The 23,544-nt window shown below is 41.8% G+C and overlaps 1 protein-coding gene across 5 annotated transcripts in view; it reads right to left on the reverse strand.

Annotated features, from left to right (window-relative positions):
* Nucleotides 1-23,544, reverse strand: part of Cd86 (CD86 antigen) — a 97,203-nt gene that overhangs the window by 13,312 nt on the left and 60,347 nt on the right. Inside the window, exon 8 of one of the 5 annotated variants that reach the window (NM_019388.3) lies at nt 21,602-23,071. The exons of 2 other annotated variants lie outside the window; for them this stretch is intronic. The gene's annotated coding sequence lies outside the window, so the exon portion shown is untranslated. Of the gene's footprint in view, nt 1-21,601; nt 23,072-23,544 lie in introns of those variants that run through there. 2 more of the 5 variants (XM_006521741.1, XM_011245812.2) reach the window with 2 other exon arrangements.

Consider the following 23,544-nt stretch of genomic DNA (forward strand, 5'->3'; position numbering starts at 1 on the left):
GCCTCTCACATGTACTGACAGCTGCCATGCAGAGGCCTGTATGAGAGTGCTGAGTGATTTATGTGGATTCTCTTAGTTCCTGAGAGGGCACACCTTTCTGAGTTTCCAGATGTGAACCACACCTTTCTGAGTTTCCAGATGTGAACCAGAGCTCAATCACGAAGTGGAAGCTATGGGGCCGCCTGCTTTCCAATCCCATGCTTCTAATGGCTTCAAACTACATTGCTCTCTAGGTGTTCTCAGCTGAGTCTTTAAGAAAGAAGTGTATGGGGGAGAGGAAATTTTCTATGTTCAAGTTTCCAAGATTTTCTATGCTTTCTTATTAACAGAATGAGACAATTATTCATTAGTAGACCAGGACTTGCTGCAATTGCTAATCTATTTTGGGCATACCTAAATTATATGTATCAATCTTGTGTTCCCTAGGATCTGTTTGTTTTTGGACCACCAACACCCAGGAGGTTAGTCACTTTATTCAGAAGAGTGACCTTTCATTTTCCTGAAGCCTTCAGGTGTAATATAATCAGTGCACAGTAAAAATGAAGTAAGGCTTGGGGAAAAAAAAAGAATATAATAACACAGGAGAAAATATGCTGGTGAAATTTGAGTAGTATCTCCATGGGGAAAAGAAGACCCAGAAACAACTCAGCCCCTGGAGCTACAGCTGGGGTTCCTATCCCTTGCATCAGCCATGTATTGCTATCCATAATCTTGGTCTGGATGTGGATCCTCTCCACTCCAGAAGAAGGGATTTTCATTCTAAACTAAGTATTTCAAGAATTCTGAGCCCACAAAGTCCAAGACAGCCATAAGCAAAGAGGAAGCATGATTCAAAGACATTTTCACCTGGATTTTGAACATTTTCACCTGGATTTTGGGCATCTGTCACTGTCCAAATAAAGCAGCTGTGTCTGTACACCTTGACTTTTTAAAAATTAGGTATTTATTTCATTTACATTTCTAATGCTATCCCAAAATTCCCCCACACCCTCCCCTACCCACTCCTACTTCTTGGCCCTGGCATTCCCCTGTATTGAGGCATATAAAGTTTGCACGACCAATGGGCCTCTCTTTCCACTGATGGCTGACTAGGCTATCTTCTGATACATATGCAGCTAGAGACACGAGCTCCGGGGTTACTGGTTAGTTCATATTGTTGTTCCACCTATAGGGTTGCAGATCCCCCCAGCTTCTTGGGTACTTTCGCTAGCTCCTCCACTGGGGGCCCTGTGATCCATCCAATAGCTGACTGTAAGCATCCACTTCTGTGTTTGCTAGGCATAACTTTGCCCCTTCTTAGAATTGGGAACAAAACACCCATGGAAGGAGTTACAGAGACAAAGTTTGGAGCAGAGACGAAAGGATGGACCATCTAGAGACTGCCATACTCGGGGATCCATCCCATAATCAGCCTCCAAACGCTGACGCCATTGCATACACCTTGACTTTTGTGTTGCTCACATTCATAAGTTGAGAATCTATCTCTAGAGCAGCAATATTTAAAGGGGACTTTGGAAGGTGACTGTGTTATGAAAAAAGAAACCACATGAGGAAGATTCCATGCCCTTACAAATGTAAGTTTAGAGAAATCCTTTGTTCTCCCCTCTGTAGTGACTGAGAAGTTGGTCATCTATGAACCAGGAGAAGGCTGACATCAGATGTTGAATGAAGACCTTGCTCTTAGGTGTCCTAGTTTCCAGATATGTGAAGAATATGTTTCTGTTGTTTGTAAGCCATCTAGTTTATAGTTGTCTTAGTTAGGATTTCTATTACTGTGAAGAGACACCATGATCAAGGCAAATTTTATAAAGGCTAACATTTAATTGGTGCTGACTTACAGTTCCAGAGGTTTAGTCTATTATCATCATGGTGGGAAGCATGGCAGCATCCAGGCTGACATAGTACTGGAGAAGGAGCTGAGAGTTCTATATATTTATCTGAAGGCAGCAGAAGAAGACTGTGTGCCACACTGGGCATAGCTTACGTATAGGAAACCTCAAAGTCTACCTCCACAGTAACATACTTTTCCAGCAAGGCCAAACCTACTTCAACAAGTCCACAACTCCTAATAGTGCCACTCCCCATGGGCATTCAAACGCATGAGTCTGTAGGGACCAAACCTATTCAAACTACCACAATGGCATTGTGTTATAGTACATCAAATGGGCTAAGAAACATCAACAGGAACAGGAAGTATGTATGCACCCATGCATATGCACGCATGCATACACACACAGCAGATAAATCTTTAAAATTTATAAAGGAGGATAACATGGGAAGTTCCAAATCACTTTAAACTGTTTTAGTAGAAAGAGAAATAATATCTAAGACATACTGAAAAGTCCTTACTGACAATGGAAAAGAGACACCATATTGACTCAGAGTGAATGACCTGTGTATATTATAAACAAAGAGAAATCTACATAGAGATCTAATAACGCTGAAAAGTTTAGGACTCTAAAGACAAAGAAAAGATTTGAAAAGATCCAGAGAGAAAAACTTTGCTTTTTTTAAAATCACAAACAATATCATGCTTTATTAATAACATGTGAGGTGATTCATGATATTCAACACAGTTGGAAATATTTACTACTTACCAATCGCTAAAAGAATCAATATGGCTATAGAAGTTAAGAGTGAGGAATCAAGGAAGTATACTTTAGAGGTCCAGTGGGCTCAGTGGAGATCTAATCTAAACTTTTAAATTTATGACAGTTTTAGTTGGGGGACTGCATACAATACTGCCGTTTTTATTAGATAATTTCTTTATTTACATTTCAAATGCTATCCCGAAAGAACCTATACCATCCTCCGGCCCTGCTCCCCTACCCACCCACTCCCACTTCTTGGCCCTGTACTGGGTGGGGCATATAAAGTTTGCTAGACCAAGGGGCCTCTCTTCCCAATGATGTCCAAGTAGGCCATCTTCTGCTACATATGCAGCTAGAGACACGAGCTCTGTGGATACTGGTTAGTTCATATTGTTGTTCCAACTATAGGGTTGCAGACCCCTTCAGCTCCTTGGGTACTTTCTCTAGCTCCTCCATTGGGGGCCCTGTGTTCCATCCTATAGATGATTGTGAGCACCCATTTCTGTATTTAAAAAATTTAAAAATTTAAAAATTAAAAAACTATGCTTTTAAAACAGCAATAATCTGTCAGCTGAGTCCCAGATATCATGGGAAGCTAGAGGACAGGGGGATATTTTTAATACAGGGGAGATAATTGCCAACACGAACTTTTATTCTCTACAGACAAGGTTAAATGCATTAAAATAAAGGGCATCTTCCTATAGCTGGTCTTCACCAAACTGAATTCTCCTGCATATGTTTCAGACAGTAGTGATGTCAGAGGCAAGCTTAGAGTGTAGAAAGAAACAGGGTGGCCAAGTCCAAAGGTGAAAGTGATCTAAAATAATAGTGTGTGTGTTAAAAACTGAAATATATGGCAAAGGGATATGTGGGCTAGTGGTGTAAATAGTATTAAACTGTTCTTTGGACTGTGTGCTTTATAAAAAGACATGGTCTTTAACTGAAGATATTTAAAGTTTAACTTTGCATGTTTTAATGTGTACAGCAGCCTTTAATAGAGACAGGATGTTTTATTTTACACATAATAAAGAACAAAAAAATCTGGAAGACTGGAATACAATTGAAAAGAAGGCAAGAAGGAAGAGAAAAATATGTATATAACAGGTGGGATAAATAAGTTCTAATTAAAATGATAGATTTAATCAGAAATACACTAGTAATTACAATGAGTAGAGTAAAATTGATGTTTAGATTTATAAATAGCAAGATTAAGTGTTAGACATATGTAAAACATAAAAATACTGGTAAGTTAAAGTAAAAGTCTAAAAAATAAAAAGGACACAGCATCCAAGTGCTTTTTAATTAAAAGCAATTTCACATAACATATTTTGAATGTATTTCCCCTCTTCCAGATGCTCTCCACCTTAGTAGCCAACCAACTTCATGTTCTTTTACTATCTCTCCCTGAGGGAAAAACAAAACAAAACAAACAAACAAAAAAACAAAACCTAAAACCCAAACAAAAACAAAAATAAAAACAAAATATAAAAATCAAAACAAAAAACAAAAACTCAATAAGACTAAACAAACAAACAAACAAATAAGTAAAGTTCATGAAACATGGAGTCTGTTTTGTGTTGGTCAAGTATCCGTGGGCAGGGGACCTACCCTGGAGTGTGATGGATATGCCCAGAGATACTCCATTGAAGAAAAGTACTTTTCCTTTTCTCAGAAGGTAGGTATCAGCTGCAAACAGCTTCCTGATCAAGGCCAGGATTTTGCATCCTCTTCCCCTACTCGGTGCTGCTATTTTTGTCTATGGTATACAAATGCTACCCAATTAAAAATATAGCGTTAATTAACACCACAAAGTAGGATTTAAGGCACGAGAATTACTGGCTGTACTGAGGATTACTCCATAATAGCAAAAAGCTCAATTCACCAGGAAAGTATAAGTTAAAATTTAAATGTACCCAATTGCATTTTCTCAATATATCCAAAGTCAGAAATTGATGTAATTGTAATGATGAAGAAATCCATAATTTAGGACCACAATTTATGGTAGATTAAAAAACTTCTCACAGAGAAATAAAAATGGTTTAAAAATATTTCAAAAAAATGTTCATTGGTACTAGCATTTAGGAAAATGAAAATAAAAACAACCTTGAAATCTCACCTTGCCCTACTCGGAATGGCAAAGATAAACAGAACAACCAACAGCAAACACCAGAGAAGACTCTGGGGAGAAGGGAATTCTCATTAACTCGGGGAGATTGCAAACTGGTTAGCTACTGTGGAGATCAGTATGGAGAACCGTGAAAAAGCTAAAAATCAATCTATCATACCACACCTTGGCATATGCCCAAGGTACTGGACATTCTACCCCACAGATCCTCGCCCAGGCGGGTTCACTGCCACTGCATTCACAATAGTACAACCTAAATGTCCTTCAACTGACAAATGGAAAATAAAAAATGCAGTATATGTGCACTATGTAATACTATTTAGCTGTCATGAAAAATGAAATCATGGAATTATGGTAAATGGATGGACTGGAAAATATCAAATCCAGAGCCAGAAAGATCTCTCTCTCTCTCTCTCTCTCTCTCTCTCTCTCTCTCTCAGACCAGCTTTCATGGCACCATGATGTGACACACACGCTGCCAAGGGAGGAAGCAAACCCATACTTATGCCCAGTTATGATGCTTATGAACCGAGGTGACCAGCACATCATGGCATCCCTAAGGGTGCAATAGTGCCTCACATAGCTTGGTTGTCTACAACAGCACTCTAATTGGACTTACTGCTTGCTTAATAAGGAGATCATATCTGGTATCAGAAAACTTAGCCAAGTATTCAGGGCTAGTGAAACCATGAATCTTGGAGGAAAACATACAAACACTACTTTACTACAACAGCACAATTCCCAACTACATTCTAAATATGTATTTTCTTTGAAGTTACAGTTTCAGAGGGTTAGAGACTGCCCCCCTTTTAGATTTATTTATTCATAGATTTTATGTGTATGAGTACTCTGTCTTCATGTACATCAGAAGAGGGAATTGGGTCTCATTATAGATGATTTGGGGCCACCATGTGCTTGCTGGGAATTGAATTCAGGACCTCTGGAAAGAGCACTCAAGTGCTCTTAACCTCTGAGTCATCTCTCCAACCCCCTAAATAAGTATTCTTATACCCAGAGATAAGAATATGTCTCACCCCTCACTAAAGAAATGTCCCTTTGTAACAGACAGAGACCATTAAGAGAAAACCACAGTGGATCAAAACGTAAGAGAACAGATGACCTTGTGGTGAGCAGCCCCACTGATTTATCTGCCACAAGGTTCCTGTATCTAAGGCTCAGGAATCAGAGAGGAAGAGGGGTGGGGAGATTGTAACAACCACAAGAACAGGAAGTCGGCTGTGAGATTGTATCTCCTAGAAATGGCAGGGAGGTATTCCCCATGGTGCCTTAACAATGTGTCTGCCTAAAGAAGACCGGAAGAAGCTCAACACCAGCAAATATATTAACATGGAAGGGAGAAATCTCATAGGGCCCCATCCGTAGAAAAAGAACTACACAAAGCTAGGGAATATTGAGAGTGGAGAAATGGTCTTCCCCAGGGAAGGGTCCTCAGATTGGCTACTAATACCAAGTAGTCAGTGCTGAAATCCCATATATACATATATGTGAGTGTAAAATTGAGAAGATGAAGTTCAAATAGAGACTCCAGGATATCAGAGATGCCAGAGCCATGGGAAATATGCTGCAGAAAGCTATAGGCAAGGAGCAGAACTAGTCATATATATGTATATGTGTATGTGTATGTGTATGTGTATGTGTATGTGTATGTGTATGTGTATGTGTATGTGTATGTGTATATATATACACACATATACATACATATACACACATACATATATATACATCTATATGTGTGTGTATGTATATATATATGCATGTGTATGTAGAGATAGAGATAGAGACTGACAGTGACAGGGTGAGGTACAAAAGAAGGGTTGTAAGAGGGAAAAGGAAGGGAGAAAATGATGTAAATATATTTTAATTAAAAATACTCTGTAGCTGGGCAGTGGTGACATATGCCTTTAATTCCAGCACTTGGGAGGCAGAGGCAGGTGGATTTCTGAGTTCGAGGCCAGCCTGGTCTAGAGTGAGTTCCAGGACAGCCAGGGCTATACAGAGAAACCCTGTCTCGAAAAGCAAAACAAAACCAACCAACCAACAAACAAACAAAAACCCCTCTGTAATAAAGAAACTTCTCTTAGATATGTATAGGATAACAATATCAAACCCCAGTAATAATACAGACACTTGACAGATATAATTACTATATGGCTCATGTAGTACCATATGGACACATGGAGAACACACTTTCCAGTGACTGTAGGGTACATTTCCCTTCCAAGTCTATAAAGAATACATGAAAACTTTTGATCATATATTGAACCACAAAGAAGTCAGAACAAAACCAAAGACTGGAATGCGTGCAAATTGTGTGTGTGGTCACAGCGTAGTTAAGCTAATCCTTGGAAAACTAAACACAACAGTCTGAAATCTCTAAATGTTTACATGACACAAAATATAAAAATTATAAAAATCCCATGGTTAATACAAGAAATCACAAGGAGCTTTAGAAAATATTTTGAAGTGAGTGATAAGGGAAATGCTGTGCAGTATACCTTTTAGATGCAGTTAAGGCAGTTTTTAGGGGAGGGGAAATGATAAACTTAAGTAGAGCAGTAAAGAATTCTGAAAATAGATTTATCAATCTAAATTGTTAAAAAAAAAAAAGCGGTGGTGGCACAGGTCTTCAATCCCAGCACTCAGGAGGCAGAGGCAGGTGGATCACTGAGTTTAAGGCCAGCCTTTTCTACAGAGTGAATTCCAGGATAGCCCAGAGCTACACAGAGAAACCCTGTCCCCAAAACCAACTCTCCCAAATGTTTTTTACAAAGAGATAACTATGTAAGCAAGAGAAAGCAGAAGGCAATGGAATTGCTACTAAGTAGTGCACCTGTTGTTTGTTGCTGTGATAGACCTATGAGTTTTAGGCCTTTGGAAAGGGTGGAATAGCTTGGAACTTCAGCTAGAACAGACCAATTCAGAGAGACAATGCCTAAAAGAGAGATCCAGCTTGTGGGGTTTCAGAGAGGAGCAAGGGACCCATTGGCGAGATTTGTATCATGGTTTCTGCTTTCCACTCTTAGTGAGAGGAGCAGTGGATGGAGCAGAAAGAGGAAAACTACAGTTTGTGGGCTGAGGGGGGTGAGTTTAAAGTTCCATTTAGTACAGGAACTGAGGAAGTAGTTGCAATTGCTCAAGACCTGGGCCCTGGGAACAGAAAGGTCTCATTTTGCACTGGGGCAATAGAAAAGGGGGCTTAAGGGCAAGATCCCACCCATTAAAGTTTCCATCTTGTGCAGCTGCACATGCCTTTAAAGGAAGAGTTTAAGGGAACAGTGCTGTTGGAGGGACTTCCTCCAAAACCCTCTAAGAAAAGATCTCAGAAGATGGAACGATCTCCCATGCTCATGGATTGGCAGGATCAACATTGTAAAAATGGCTATCTTGCCAAAAGCAATCTACAGATTCAATGCAATCCCCATCAAAATTCCAACTCAATTCTTCAACGAATTAGAAAGAGCAATCTGCAAATTCATCTGGAATAACAAAAAACCTAGGATAGCAAAAACTCTTCTCAAGGATAAAAGAAGCTCTGGTGGAATCACCATGCCTGACCTAAAGCTTTACTACAGAGCAATTGTGATAAAAACTGCATGGTACTGGTATACTGACAGACAAGTAGACCAATGGAATAGAATTGAAGACCCAGAAATGAACCCACACACCTATGGTCACTTGATCTTCGACAAGGGAGCTAAAACCATCCAATGGAAGAAAGACAGCATTTTAAACAAATGGTGCTGGCACAACTGGTTGTTATCATGTAGAAGAATGCGAATCGATCCATTCCTATCTCCTTGTACTAAGGTCAAATCTAAGTGGATCAAGGAACTTCACATAAAACCAGAGACACTGAAACTTATAGAGGAGAAAGTGGGGAAAGCCTTGAAGATATGGGCACAGGGGAAAAATTCCTGAATAGAACAGCAATGGCTTGTGCTGTAAGATCGAGAATTGACAAATGGGACCTCATGAAACTGCAAAGTTTCTGCAAGGCAAAAGACACCGTCAATAAGACAAAAAGACCACCAACAGATTGGGAAAGGATCTTTACCTATCCTAAATCAGATAGGGGACTAATATCCAATATATATAAAGAACTCAAGAAGGTAGACTCCAGAAAATCAAATAACCCCATTAAAAAATGGGGCTCAGAACTGAGCAAAGAATTCTCACCTGAGGAATACCAAATGGCAGAGAAGCACCTAAAAAAATGTTCAACATCCTTAATCATCAGGGAAATGCAAATCAAAACAACCCTGAGATTCCACCTCACACCAGTCAGAATGGCTAAGATGAAAAATTCAGGTGACAACAGATGCTGGCGAGGATGTGGAGAAAGAGGAACACTCCTCCACTGTTGGTGGGATTGCAAGCTTGTACAACCACTCTGGAAATCAGTCTGGCAGTTCCTTAGAAAATTGGGCATAGTACTACTGGAGGATCCAGCAATACCTCTCCTGGGCATATATCCAGAAGATGTCCCAACCGGTAAGAAGGACACATGTTCCACTATGTTCATAGCAGCTTTATTTATAATAGCCAGAAGCTGGAAAGAATCCAGATGCCCCTCAACAGAGGAATGGATACAGAAAATGTGGTACATTTACACAATGGAGTACTACTCAGCTATTAAAAAGAATGAATTTATGAAATTCCTAGGCAAATGGATGGACCTGGAGGGCATCATCCTGAGTGAGGTAACCCAATCACAAAGAAACTCACACAATATGTACTCACTGATAAGTGGATATTAGCCCAAAACTTAGGATACCCAAGATATAAAATACAATTTGCTAAACGCATGAAACTCAAGAAGAATGAAGACCAAAGTGTGGACACTTTGCCCCTTCTTAGAATTGGGAACAAAACACCCATGGAAGGAATTACAGAGACAAAGTTTGGAGCTGTGACAAAAGGATGGACCATCTAGAGATTGCCATATCCAGGGATCCACCCCATAATCAGCTTCCAAACGCTGACACCATTGCATACACTAGCAAGATTTTGCTGAAAGGACCCAAATATAGCTGTCTCATGTGAGACTATGTCAGGGCCTAGCAAACACAGAAGTGGGCCATTGGTAAGTATGTCAGATCGATATGCAAAGGTCTGGTTTGCATGGGTACAGTCTGAAGATGTGAAATGAATGTAGTTCACAACATCATCATCTTTAGTCCATAAGGAAATGGGAGAACATATGATCTGATTCTATGTATATAAAACTGGAAACTGGGCAGATTAAATTACTGTTCAGAGTGGACACAAAGGCTTTAAGACAAATAAAACCAGGACTATGAAAACAAGATGGAGATAACTTGGGGGCCTTCCTACAGGCCACCTTGGTTTCTTTGCTCCCATTCTTGCCCCAAGCCCCCACTATTATGTATTTTCAGCAGGACACTGATGGCTACCTATTTCCTTGCCCATAGAAACACGATGCTCTGTGGGGCTAAAGCTCCCTGGCTGCTGCCCATCTCACAGACTATGCCATTTTTGGTGCTCAGTTGCTGCTTCTGCCTGACTATCCCAGGATCTTGTTATTCCCATAAACATGAGAAAGAGCCATCTATCAATCATGCCTAAAGAGAACAGAAATCCCAGGACTCTCAACAGTGTTTATCCCATGCCCCCTCCGCGTCCCCTCCCCCGACAGCTTATTTCTTCTCAGTTTGGTTAGGGAAGCATCTTTCCTCCAGAAAATAATGAATGGGCCATTGTGACATTCCTAATTCCAGTCCCTCTCATCCTGTTTTGCTGCGTTCACTGTACCACTCTGGCATCTCTATCTCACTCACTGTGGCCAGTCTTCTAGTCTAGGCCTCCAAGAGTTATGCCAACAGTGTACTGGAATTGTCCCTTAGAGCCCTTGCCAGGGCAAAGTCCTCATTCGGACATTCCCTGTCCTGCTTCTGACCCAACAGCCCCAGGATTCCCTTTCAGGCTTGCTTTTCTAGCCTGTGACTGTGAGCCAGAGCCTGCAACTCCTTTGACATATTTCTGTAGCAAGCACCATATTACTTCCCCAGTCAGATTCATCTCACAATGACCTCAACAAAGCACCTGTAACCAGACAGGATCTAGAGGGTGAGCATATGAAATTGCCAGATCCAGCAAATAAAATTGCAGTATATAAAAGACTAGGGCACTAAAATTTATTCATTGTTTATTACTTATCTAGAATTCTAATTTAACAGAGAGTTCTGTATTTTATCTGGCTAAGCACTAGCTTACTAACACTTCTTCAGAGCCTTCAAACAGTGGGAAGATCCCATTTCCAATAAGAAAAAGTTTGTCTCTTCTGCAGACCCAGGGGCTGAGGAAATTCAAAATGCCCATCAGCTTCTCAGGTTTGTGTTCAAGGGTGCCTACTCTCCCACTGCAGGAAAGCAGTGTCCTTAACGCTGGTGAAGATGTTCAGATTCTCACATTTGACTTCTGTGGATTTTTTTTTCTGTCTACAGAGTCAGTGGTAATTACCGACAGCTATCCAACTCCATGGTCTTCCTTTAGACACTTTCCTTCAAACTCCTCACATACACCTTGACTAGATCATAGCTCCTAAACCTATCAATGCAGAGCAACCACCCAGGAGCTCCTACGATGCTCAGAGCTGAGTCCTGCTCCAAGAAAGTTGATGTGACTGGCCATAGGTGCGGTTGGGCTTCGGCAGTTTTAACAGCATCTCAGGTGACTTTACTGGAAGTCATCTGAGCCACAGGCCCAGGGTAATGCACCAATTACAGCATCCCGTTACACTGCATCCCGTTACACTGCATCCCATCATAGTTCAGGTAAATGTCTCAGAAAGCCACTACCATGGTGTATCTTTTCCTGTTGCTACAATGAAACACCTTAGAACAGGTAACAACAGAGACTCATTGCTTACAGTTCAGGATACAGGAACACTGCAGGTCTGGTGAAAGCGTGCTCTCTTTTTCCTAATACAGTGCTTTCTGGCCATGTCCCCACCTGGGAGAAGGCAGAAAGACAAAGGAAGTACAGCTATTCCTTCAACTTCCTTTCTAGAGCACTGACCCTGTACCTGATGGGAGAACACCCACGGTGTGATCATGTCTCCCAAATCCCCACCTCGGACAGAGTTACTATGGATGGTAGGTTTCAACATATGTGTTTTGGGAGAACAGGTACGTTCAAGGTACGTAGCATCCAGGTAACAGCATCTGGTTGTTCTGCTGTCTAGCTCAAAAGCCAATGACAAAGTCCTCCCCTTAGCATCTCTTTTGTAGAAACCCTCCTGGCACCAGCTTTCTTAGGTAGGCTCTCCTAGAAGCAGAGTCTATGGGGATGCTATCCCTGTGATTTCTGCAGAGTGATCTAAGGAAGAGGGAGTAAGGGAGGCAGCCACAATGCAGGGATAAAACTCATCAAAAAATGTGATCCCAGCTGGAGACCAGTGTTAGAGGCTCACTTAGGGGTGGGGAACTATGGCGCAGCAATTCCACCAGAGTCATCCCTACCTTGAGGCAGAGGGGGTGCCTTTTTGTACCCCTACACTTATTAATCACTGTCTGTGGTCTGCCCTTAGAGGTGCAATGGGAGCCAGGAGCACAGTTCCTTACCAGGCCTGGGCCTAAGGTGAGGAGAACAACATACAATTTGAGTGAGTTCTCCAAACCCAGAAATGAAGATGATGTTATTTTAAAGCAATATTTTGAATAAATCAAATGAATCCAAAAAATTATGATGAGCAAAATCAAATTTTAAAGCTGGACTAAAGAAAGGCGGAAGGGAGAAGCTTCCCGTTTGGAAAAGGCCAGTTCTCAGAGAGGAGGGAGCTGTGGACTCTCCGTGAGCACTCTCAGCCTCAGAGGGATGACTGTGTTGGTCCAGGGAAGCGAGTCTGGGTGAGAACCAGCAACATTTCATTTTAGTACTGTCACCCAAGTCCATATAAGTTTGGTTTGTCCCCATTCCCCCAGGGTTCTTTGGAGATAGCTGGGAAGAATGACACTCCAGCTGTTTAAAAATGTTTAAATCTATGGATCTGGAGACTGCTTCTAGAACTTGTAATCCAAACAGCTCTCTCTTAAGGAGACCTGTGTTGGAGCAAACACACACACACACACACACACACACACACACACACACACAAAGTGATCAGAGAAACAGGTGCTGGGGCTCTAGGGTCATCTTTCCCAGCTGAGTGACAGCTGTTAGTGTTCTAAAAGTCCACTCCTCCTTGACAACAGTTCCTCATTCCTAAGTCAAGCACCTATACATAAGTCTTTCCAAGCCCCCTCCCGACTCCACATTTTTCTGACACCACTTTGATGATGGCTAGTTTTTTTGTCAACTTGCCAAAAGCTAGAGTCATCTAAAAGGAAGGAATCTTGATTGAGAAAAACTCCATAAGATCCCACTGCAGGGCATTTTCCTAAGTAATGATTGATAGGGGAGGGTCCAACTCATTGTAGGTGAGGTCACCTGGACTAGTCGCCCCAGGTTCTATAAGAAAGCAGGCTGAGCAAAACATGTAGAGCAAGCCAGTAAGCAGCACCCCTCCATGGTCTCTGTATCAGCCTCCAGGTTCCTGCCCTCACTGCTTTTGATGATGAACTGTTATATGGAACTGTGAGCTAAATAACCTCCTTTTCCCTGAAGTTGCTTCCAGTCATGGTGTTTTATCATACCCTAACCAGGACGACTTCTCATGTCATCATCACTTACAACTCTCTTAATGTAGAACCAATTGGTTTTCCTCATCCTTCCCAGACAGCAAACACAACAAACATTGCCCCTGTGTTCTACCACAATCAGAAGTTCCCTTCTGTTCTTAGTGAAGATAAAATAAAAGCCCTTTCAGGGTAGCGTCAGATTCAGGAGTTGGTATAAGTCAGGCAAATGAGGTATCATTGAGCCACACCCAGCCCTCCTTATGTTTCCTCCTATCTGATGCCCCTTATTTCTCTTCCCTTTCCTGGCTTGTGCTGGCTAGCTTTATGTCAACTTTACACATTTGAGAAGATGAAATCTCAATTGGGAAAATGCCCACACCCTTTGGATTAGGCTGTAGGCAAGTCTGGGGTACATTTTTTTGATTGGTGATCAAGGATCTAGTAGCCCACTGTGGTCCTGGATGCTATAAAAACAAAACAAAACAGGCTTAGAAAGCTAGGAGGGGCTAGCCAATAAGCAGCACTCTTCTGTGGCCTCTGCATCAGTTCCTGCCCTGACTTCCTTCAGTGATGGAGTGTAACCTGAGAGCTGCAAAGTGAAGAAACCCTTTTCACCCCATTGCTTTTGGTCACAGCAACAGAACCCTAGTTAAGTTACCTACTCTTCTTAAATGACTTTAAAAGATTCTAAAGACCAGGCCAGGCTTTCTTCTTTTTTCACCAAGATGATGCTTATAGATTTGTTTAAGATTTATGTACTTTCATTTGTATGTGTGTATGTGAGCACCACATGAAGGCAGGAGCCCATAGGGGTCAGAAGAGGGCATCGGATCCCCAGGATTGTAGTTATAGGTGGTTATGAGCTGCTATTGTGAGTACTAGAAACAAGCCCAGGTCCTCTGCAAGTGCTGTACCATTTCTCTAGCTTCCAATACAGCTGTTATCACACATGGTGCCCAGCTCTGTGCTCAGTGCTGCTGCTGGCACTGATGGTGATAGAGACAATGGCCCTCTGCTGTCTCTTGACCCAGACTTGGAAAGACATGACAACCGTTTCCAATGCTTCCTCCCAAAGAGCAAAATTATAGGTGCTTCCTTGGAGAGAATGAGAATTCTCAAGATGCACAGATCTGCCCTCTGTTTAATAATTCTTACAAAACCCCCTTCCCTGTGACTCTTGCTAACCAGAACTCTTTAAGCCCCGAGGACATTCGTGCCTGTTAATATGCATGGCCAGGCTGGACGGGGATTATTTTAACATTAAAGGTGGCATTCCTTTTCCTTCTTTTCTCTGTAATTACCTAGCAGGAGTCTTAAATATAACCCTTACACTAAGAGTCTTGGAGGCCAACAACTACATTGAAGACCGGAGAAAAAAACCCGAGTAGATCACTATGAAGTATGTGAACTCATTTGTTTGGGTCCTCCTACCCACTTTTCTCACAGTAGGACAGACTTGTTGTCTTCCCACTAAATGGACACAGCTTGACTATTCTTGATGAGGTTGGAAGGTCTGAAGCCCGGGGGCAAATATTTGAAGTGTGTGGTTAAAAGGGGGCAGGTGGACTGGTGGAAACAGCATGGAACTAGTTTGTGTAACAGTCAACACAGGGGCATAGCCTGACATGGTCTAATAATAAGCCTCAGCTGTATGCGTGGTTGGCAATGATCTGAAGAAGTCAGGCGCTATACCCTGCTCTGCTCTTGGTGTCCAATGGTTCGTACCTGATGTTAACCCCTGCCCTGGTCCTGGGCTGGATCTGTGAATGACAAAAGATCCTTTCACCTTTTGACTAAACTGAAGAGTATGGTTTCTAACTCTTTCTCCAGTCTGCCAACTCCATCAGGATTACCCAGACTTTCCAATGTCAGGTTTGAGGATTTCATCCTTCTTGCTCTGATTTCGTACAGAACGCTTTGTGGCCCCCAGTTTCCACTGCCCTCTGTTCACATCTGTTTTGAAGTCCATCCTGTCCTTTATCTGGCCGGGCATACTTAGGCACCCAGATCCACGTGTAAGGGTCGGGTGGCTTGTCCTACCTCATTAGCAGGGATTCGGATCTTGTTAGCCTAGTCGGGCCAGCTTCCTTGCTGATTTCCCTGCCCCGAGACATGGCTTCCCCACAGGCCAGTGGTTCTCAGTCTGTGGGTTGACCCTTTCACAGGGGCACCTAAGACCATAGGAAAGCACACATATCTACATTTAAATTCCCTACTACAGTAGAACAGTTACAGATGAAGTAGCAACAGAAGTAATTTTATGATGGGGGAGCAGGTCACCACAACAAGAAGAACTGTGTTAAAGGGTTGTTCTAGCATTAGGAAGGTTGAGAACCACTGCTCTAGACAATGGTCTTCTATAATCTTGCCTGATAGCCTCTGAGCTTTGGACCCTTCTCCTTTTTCTTCAGCCTAACCACTTAATTACTAAATATAAATGTGTGCTATATTCAGTAAGGACAGAGCCTCTTGTCACTTTAACAGAGAAGTCTTGGAGGTCAGGGAGGAAATGACAAAAGGAAGATAGAGAGATTCTGGAAAGGTGGCCTCAGTGGAAGGGGTAGGGAAGCCTGGAGTCCTCAGTGAGCTCATGAGTCATGTCTGGTTGAGGGGCTAAGAGACAGACCTACCTTGACACTGGTGTAGGAGGGATTGTGGGAATACTTCTGGCTTTCAAAAGGATGTTCAGACCTTCTGGGTTTCGAGTAACATGAATGAATCTGCAGTGTGGGCTGGGCTCTTCTCCTTTTATGGCACTAATTCTCATGCGCCACCCCCAGCCCCACCCTGCCGAAACAAATGATCTAACTGCTCCTTGGATAAGGCTCTTTCTGTTTCACTTTCTCTCCCCTCCTCTTACTTTCTTTTCTCCGTATTTGAACTATAGTCATCACCTTTTTTGTTGTTGTTGTTGTTCCCTAGCAGTCCTGGAGATGGAACCCAGGGCCTTGCACATGCTAGGAAACCATTCTGCTACTTAGTGACTGGACCATTACATCTTTAGGATTAACTTTGATCTCATGATGTAAGCAGGCGTTATTGACTCTGTTTTACAAACGAGGAACCAGAGTCAGAGAGATGAAGTTCACAGTCAGGTCACACGACACTGTCATATGTGGCTGAAAGGCCATGCCCTTGCTAGATTAGATGTATCCATGTCAATATTCCCTTTCTAGCTCTCCTAGATAATAGAATCATGGAAGGTCAGACATAGTAGGGTGTAAAGTGCCCTACAAAGATAAAAATGGAGTTCTGCTCCTGTCGTTCTCTGCTATCTGGTGATTACTTTGTAGTCTTTGTTTCTTAAACAGGGTGGCTGTTTCTTAAAATAGGATGGCTTTCCGGATGCTCTGCACATTTCTTCCATTTGCAATAGACTGTAGGAACAACTTAATGCTTTTTTATGCTCTCAATTCTGGCAGTTAGGAACCTCATGAATTCACAGTGTGTAATTATGGGATCGATGGTATATATACAATCAAATCATAAGAAGAGAAATCACAGCCACATTCAAGCCATCAGCATGGCTAGGGTAGAGGGCCATGTTCTAAGCCAGGATCATGTCTATTTTTCAAAGGAATGTTTTCAAAATACTAACATAATAATTTTATCATGTCACACTTGTTTATAAAAAATACTCCATTGTGTCTGTGTATATATAAATAGGGGAGATGGGGGGGTGGTTCTAGAATGAGGAATTTGGGGGCATTTTGTTTGTCCTGGAAACATCATTAGTAGACACAGTGTCTATGGTTGCCTCAACCTTACCATTCTGAATTAGACACTTCATGTATAGAGTGTACTTAAGAATACTAGAAGGTATGTCAGGTGTGAGTTCTCACGGATGCTAGTAAGAGTTTAATCAATTACTGTAATTGAAATTGTGGATAAATAGGAAACACTTTGAAAAGTGGGGACTCTTAAGTGCTGATTCGTAATATGCAAAACCTACTGATTTGGCTCTCTTTGCTGTCTTCTTCATCATTCACACCTTTTATCTTTAATGTGCTGGTCACAAGAAAATACCTTCTTAAAAATTCACAGGGAACATTCAGAAATGACTGTCTTTACAAGAAGCTGCAAAACAGTCCAGTCAGTCCCAGAAATCTTGCTGTAAATGGGTGGTTTTTCTTTTCTGTTTCACCCTTGACAAACCACACAGATCCTCCTGCATCCCTGCCTCTGGATATTTGTTTTTTATGTCTTTCCTCTTTAGACCCTGCTTCTCAATACCTGTAGTGCCTCACCTGCATCTTCTGAGAAGATAAAGCACAACTGGGACTCCCCCCTTTCGATTCCTAAAAATATATGATACCATGATACGGAAGTCTTTTTTTCTTTACTTAATATTTTACCAAAATGGAGTGCTAGATAGACGGTACAGATTTTCCTCCTGAATAGAGGGTTATCTATTCTATTATCCTGATGTTACCACTGGCTGGGGAGAGCAGAACTGGTGTGAATACTGATATGAATACTCATACCCCTGAGATGACTGCCCTGTTTGATCAGAGCAGATTTTTGGGGCTCATAAATCATATTTAGGTCATATTTAGGTGGCCCCTGGGCTGTACAAAAAAGACAGCTGGCTGTAAGCGGCATCCCTCTGTGCTCTCTGCTTTAGCTCCTGCCTCCAAGTTCCTGTGTTGAATTCCTACCTTCACTTCCCTTATGATGAACTGTAACCTGTAAGCCAAATAAACCCTTTGGTCAGGGTTTCATTATAGTCACAGAAAGCAAATGAGGATAGAAATCAAGGAGGAGTTAGTGATCAGGGCCAAGTGATACAGCAAGCAGAGGTCAGACACCAAGATGGCAGGAGAAGGGTTGGACTGTAGAATATGAAGCCCCCCCCCCCAGATCAAGAGCTTTAGGGTGGCTTCTGTACCCTACACAATTTGCTCACTTGTCCAGGGTCCTCGTGCTCCTTCAGCAGGCTGAAGCCCTTCTAAATATTGACTAATGGACAGAGTCAAGAATCCAAGTGGGAAAGGTGAGCACTGAGACAGAAACTGAACACTCTTGGCGGAAGCTGTCTGTGATTCAAGGACACAGTACCAACTATGTGCAGTCTTGCCAGGAGTGTAGTGCATGGTCTAATAGGATTTGTTCTATGCAAGGCTTTGTTTTAAAAATGAGCAAAACAGAAGGCTGGGAAAATAGCTCAGTAGGGTAGTAAAGTGTTTGCTGTGTAGGTTGAGGGCCTGAGTTTGAATCCTCAGAACCTACATATAAAAATGGTAGGACAGTCCCAGCAGCTTGATGCTTATAATCTCAGTATGGATAAAGTGGAGACAGGAGGTTCCTGGGGATCTCTGGACATCCAGCTTAGCCAGATGAATGAGCCTTAACTCCCTCTCTCTCTCTCTCTCTCTCTCTCTCTCTCTCTCTCTCACACACACACACACACACACACACACACACACACCACAAACGAGTAGGACTGTAATGAACAGAGACAGATGATGAGAAGTATTTCAGAATGAAGGGATAACATAGGTGGTTGACAACTCAGATAATATAAGCCAATTACATCTAGTAGCATCATGGTTTGCTAATAGAATGAGGGGGAAAATAAGGTGGGTAAAAAGTTAGATTTAAAGTCATATTGTTGATGACATTGGATATAAGACTGAAGGCTTAGAAATGTGTCTAGGAACAGCATGGGAATCCATCTTTTTTATCTCCTGGGGTGAATAGGTCAACATTGAGAAAACCCATGGTGTTTCACTTTAAGTTCTAACTGTTCTAACTTCATTTGTGTTGCTGTGATAAAATACTCTGACACAAAGAAAATTACAGGAGAAGGGGATTATTTTTGGCTTACAATTCTAAGTTATAGTTCATCGCCGTAGGGAATTCAAGGTGGAGTCTTAAAACAGTCAGATCACACTCACAGTCAAGAGCAGGGAGAAATAGATCCATGCATGCTTACCTGCTTGTTTGTTTGCTTTTGCTCAACTAGGCTTCTCCACTCTTATACAGTTCAGGAGCCTCTGCCTAGGGACTAGTGCTGCCCATGGTGGGATGGCTCTTCACATATCAATTAACTTAAGACAGTTCCCCACAGACACAACCATAGGCCATCCCAACCATGTGGATACTATCTTATGCAGACTCTTCCAAGGTGACTCTAAGTCACATTAAGTTAATAGCCGAAGCTAAGCATCACACTAACAATATTGGTAAAATTGAACATGGATACAATAAAGATGCACAGGGTTTTGCCATTATTCCATTTTATAAATAAATAAGTAATTTATCCAAGGTGATTCAAACCCAGATCTGCTTGAATCAGGAAATTAATATTATCTTGGTATTTTTGTTGTCATTAGTCTTTTAATTTTATTTGCTTATATATTTATTTTTAACACACTGAGTCTAATGCTCCTTCTATACACATATGGGTGTGAAATCATCTCCTGGGACATGGGAAACCTACCAATGGCCAGCCCCAATAAAGAAAAGAAACTTTTACTCTTTCAGCAAACATCACTACCCAATAACTCCTCAACAAGGGTGGGGCCTCAGTAGGTTCTCCTTGTACATGCTGAATTTTTTTGCAGATAACCACACCAAAGCTGCTGTCAGATCACATGTGAGACTGACCCTTTTCTTAATCATCCTAGCAGGAATGTTCTGCCCGAAGAGAGGCTGCACATGTGTGTGTATGCATGTACACATAGATAGATAGATAGATAGATAGATAGATAGATAGATAGATAGATAGATAGATAGAGATTGCGTGTGTCTATAGATGGGTTTGTAACATCAGAGTGGCATGTCTAGGGAAAAAGGAATGAGAGGGATAGTTCCATTTCTTTGGGCATTTTGATTAAAGGACAGTGAGAGAAACGGACTGATCAGTTGGAATGAGTAGACAGGGCAAGTCCACCCTGGAGGAGTGCTTTCCCCAACCATCATCATCTGGTGATGAGCCAGAAGGAGGGTAGGTTTGAAGTGGGTTCTGAGGGAATGTCAGAGGGTTGGTGTCAAAATGACTCTTGGCTTTCAGACTTAGATTAGAAAATGTGAAGACAGGGCATAGGTGAAGCTGTCTCAAAAGGCAGGGGGTGGGGAAGATGTCAACTGGAGGACAACAAATGGCAGGCAGAGGAAGCCGTGGGAGGCTTTCAGGATCAGTAATGAATATGATGTGCAGACTCCTCTACGTTTCACTTTCCCTATGACAGAATCTCCTAATACTTATCTCCTCACGTGCCTCCTTAGCCACAGCCTCTGACTTCATGGTTACCTCCTCTGGGAACTTGGAGTGGGTAGCACAGGATGTGGACTCATGTAATCAACCTGGGCCAACAAAATGCTGTTTCTTCTATGTCTGGAGAGAATAGAAAGTGGGGTGTCTGTGAATGGGGTGGGGGGGGCTAAACAAGAGGGTTCACAGGAGACACCAAATTCCTCTGACATCCCTCTGCTTAGATTTATTCATGAGCAAAGTGGGCACAGTGCTTCATGAGCTACAACTCAAGAGTCATTGGGAGGACTGGGTGGAACAGTAATATCAAAGAGCCGAGCCCACGACCAACAGGCAGTGTTTGCTGGTGTGCTCCCTCATGACCGGCTGCAGCTCTCTTTTGCTTTTCTTAGCCCTCACACTTGGAGCACAAGAAGTCTAGAAAATGTAATAAGCAACGGAGAGATGTTTTCACTAAAGGGTGTATTAATGTTTCATCTAGTCTTCAAAAAATGTATTTTGAGGCACTGTCTTCAGTACCTGGGTTTCTCTAGTGAAGAACTTAGACATAGTTCTGCCCCCCATAGTTCAGACAAGCTCTCTGTTGCAGAATAATTGGCTCTTCTTGTGTTTTTTTTTTGTGTGTGTGACATATATTATTAAATTATTAACTTATCAAGGGTGTGTTTTCAGGCAATCATTTTACATTAAGCTTTTTTTCTCATATATATATGCACATAATTTTAAAGTTGCTCAGCTTGAAAAATAACAAGCTGAAAAGCCTTGTTTCCTTATTCTGAGGGTTCCTACTAACACTCAGAAAATAAATATTACTCAATTTTTAGAGAAGTCTCATTATTGAGATATATATTTAGACAAACAAACCTCATTTCTTATACAGTACAAAGAGAAGAAGGAAAGAAAGGAGGATTGGGGAGGAGTCAGAGACTTTTAGCCACAGAGATGTGAGAGGTGAATAGGAACATTATTTCATAATATTACTACTGACATGGAACAAAAAAAAAGTATACTTGAAAAAATTCAAGAAAACTTTATTGAAATCCACTCTGTACAGAACATGTTGGTAACTGGCCAGATCTTAAGAGTCTGCACAGGGTGAATCAAGATGGACACATTACAAGCATGAGCCCTGCCAGCGGAATAGTCTATAGCCCTCCAGGGCCCTTTATGTAAAATGGAAACAACAATATTTTGCTGCTCAGACCTGCCAAAGTTCTCTTTAAGTCTGGGTGATGACTATTCCATGCCGTATAGATACACTATGTGCTTTCAGCATTAGTTGCTCTTTGTCCTTTGAAAGGCCAAGCCACACCCACTCAGGTATCTGCAGACTACAGTAGTCTCAGAGTGTTGTGATTTCTGCTTTCCCTCCTTCCACACAAGCCATGAGCTGAAAGAGTCCTAGCCTTTCATCAATGTGACTGCTCTCTCCCTAGTTCTACATCTAGATGAATTTGAAACAAGGAGATCATAAAATACCTGTTGAGCACCGAGGTGGCTGATATCTACATCCATTGAGACACACACTGGTCTATCTCTGACCTCTTGACTTTTCAATGGACTGGGCAGATCAGTCCTTCCATAAACATTTGTTGGTTGGATTCTAGTGATGTCTCCTGGTTTTGAGTGCTTGGCTGTCTTATCCTTGCACAGCATTCTCCAGACCTTTCCAGGCATTTTCTTAAAAGGGCATACAGTACATCTTGCTTTCTTCAGTGCTGCCTGCTAAGTTGTGACTTGCTGGCCAGGCAGGTGGATTCTTCCAGTATCTGTGGCAGCCCAGGTAGGAGTGGCTCTTGGATCTAGAGATGGTTCCATATTTGTGTTTCTTGATTTGCCAGCACTGAGAACTCTGTGCTGTTGCTGTCACCTGTATATTACTTAGGTCATTGTATTCATTATTGACCCTGATGGAGGGACAGTGTTTCTTATAAGTGCTGGGTCTTTCTCTAGATCATTGTAGTTGAGCTACTATAGTATATGCTCTTTGCTGTTTTAAGATAGCAACACGAACACATCAAATAACATCACCAAATATACCACTCCCATCCTGACTGAAGAGGTAGCTGTCCAGGTATAAGTATATAAGTATGCAAGTGTGCAAGACAGATAAAAGCCAGTATTCCTACAACAAGGAGTTCCATATAAAAACACACTATGCAAAATTAGAAGAAGAATCTGATCTCAAGTAGGAGAGATTGATCCAAAATGTTATTCCTGGGAAAGAAGCCATTTCAGTGCTCTTGGCCTATGAGTGTGCACTGAGTTAAACAAAGCAAGACAAAATAGATGTCTGCTCCTGGCATAGGGGACACAATTGACATTGCCCAAAAACTTGGAAAGGAAACAGGATAAAATATGGACACTGTTGTGTATTTTGTTCTTTAATTATTCAACTGTAGAATTCCAATCAGCTGAGAACATTTTTGAATTCTGAGAAACTCTGCACTTCTTATTTCAGGCAAAGCAATTTTTAACTCTGAAAAAAACAAACAAACAAACAAACAAACAAAGAAGAAAGGTTGGGTGAGATTTCAAAGATAAGATACAAGTAGGAGACCACATAATGTTGATAAATAGAAACAAAGTATTGTAAGACAGGAAGAGAAAGCCCGAGGAAAGCCATCCAGGCTACACTGTTACCCAAGCTTCCAGCAACAACCACCCTTTGCTTTGGCCTGATGCTTTCTGGTCCTTGCTCTGCCATTGTGCCAACTCCTCTATTTCTTCCCTCTGCTGGCCTTTCCCGATCATTTCTGAACCCAGTCTTACAGTTAGTAGCACCTCAACAGTGGCTTTTTTATGCAAAACTCCAGGGGTGAAATTTCTTGCTAGCACCTGCTAAGTGCAGAGCTCTTTATGGCCCCTGCATCCTGGATTTATAACCTGTCTCTTCAACCAGGCTCATCCCCATAACCAGACAGTCAATGTCTTGGTGTTCCCAAGCTCCCA

This window comes from Mus musculus, chromosome 16, assembly GCF_000001635.26.
Source record: "Mus musculus strain C57BL/6J chromosome 16, GRCm38.p6 C57BL/6J".
Taxonomy (NCBI): Eukaryota; Metazoa; Chordata; class Mammalia; order Rodentia; family Muridae; genus Mus; species Mus musculus.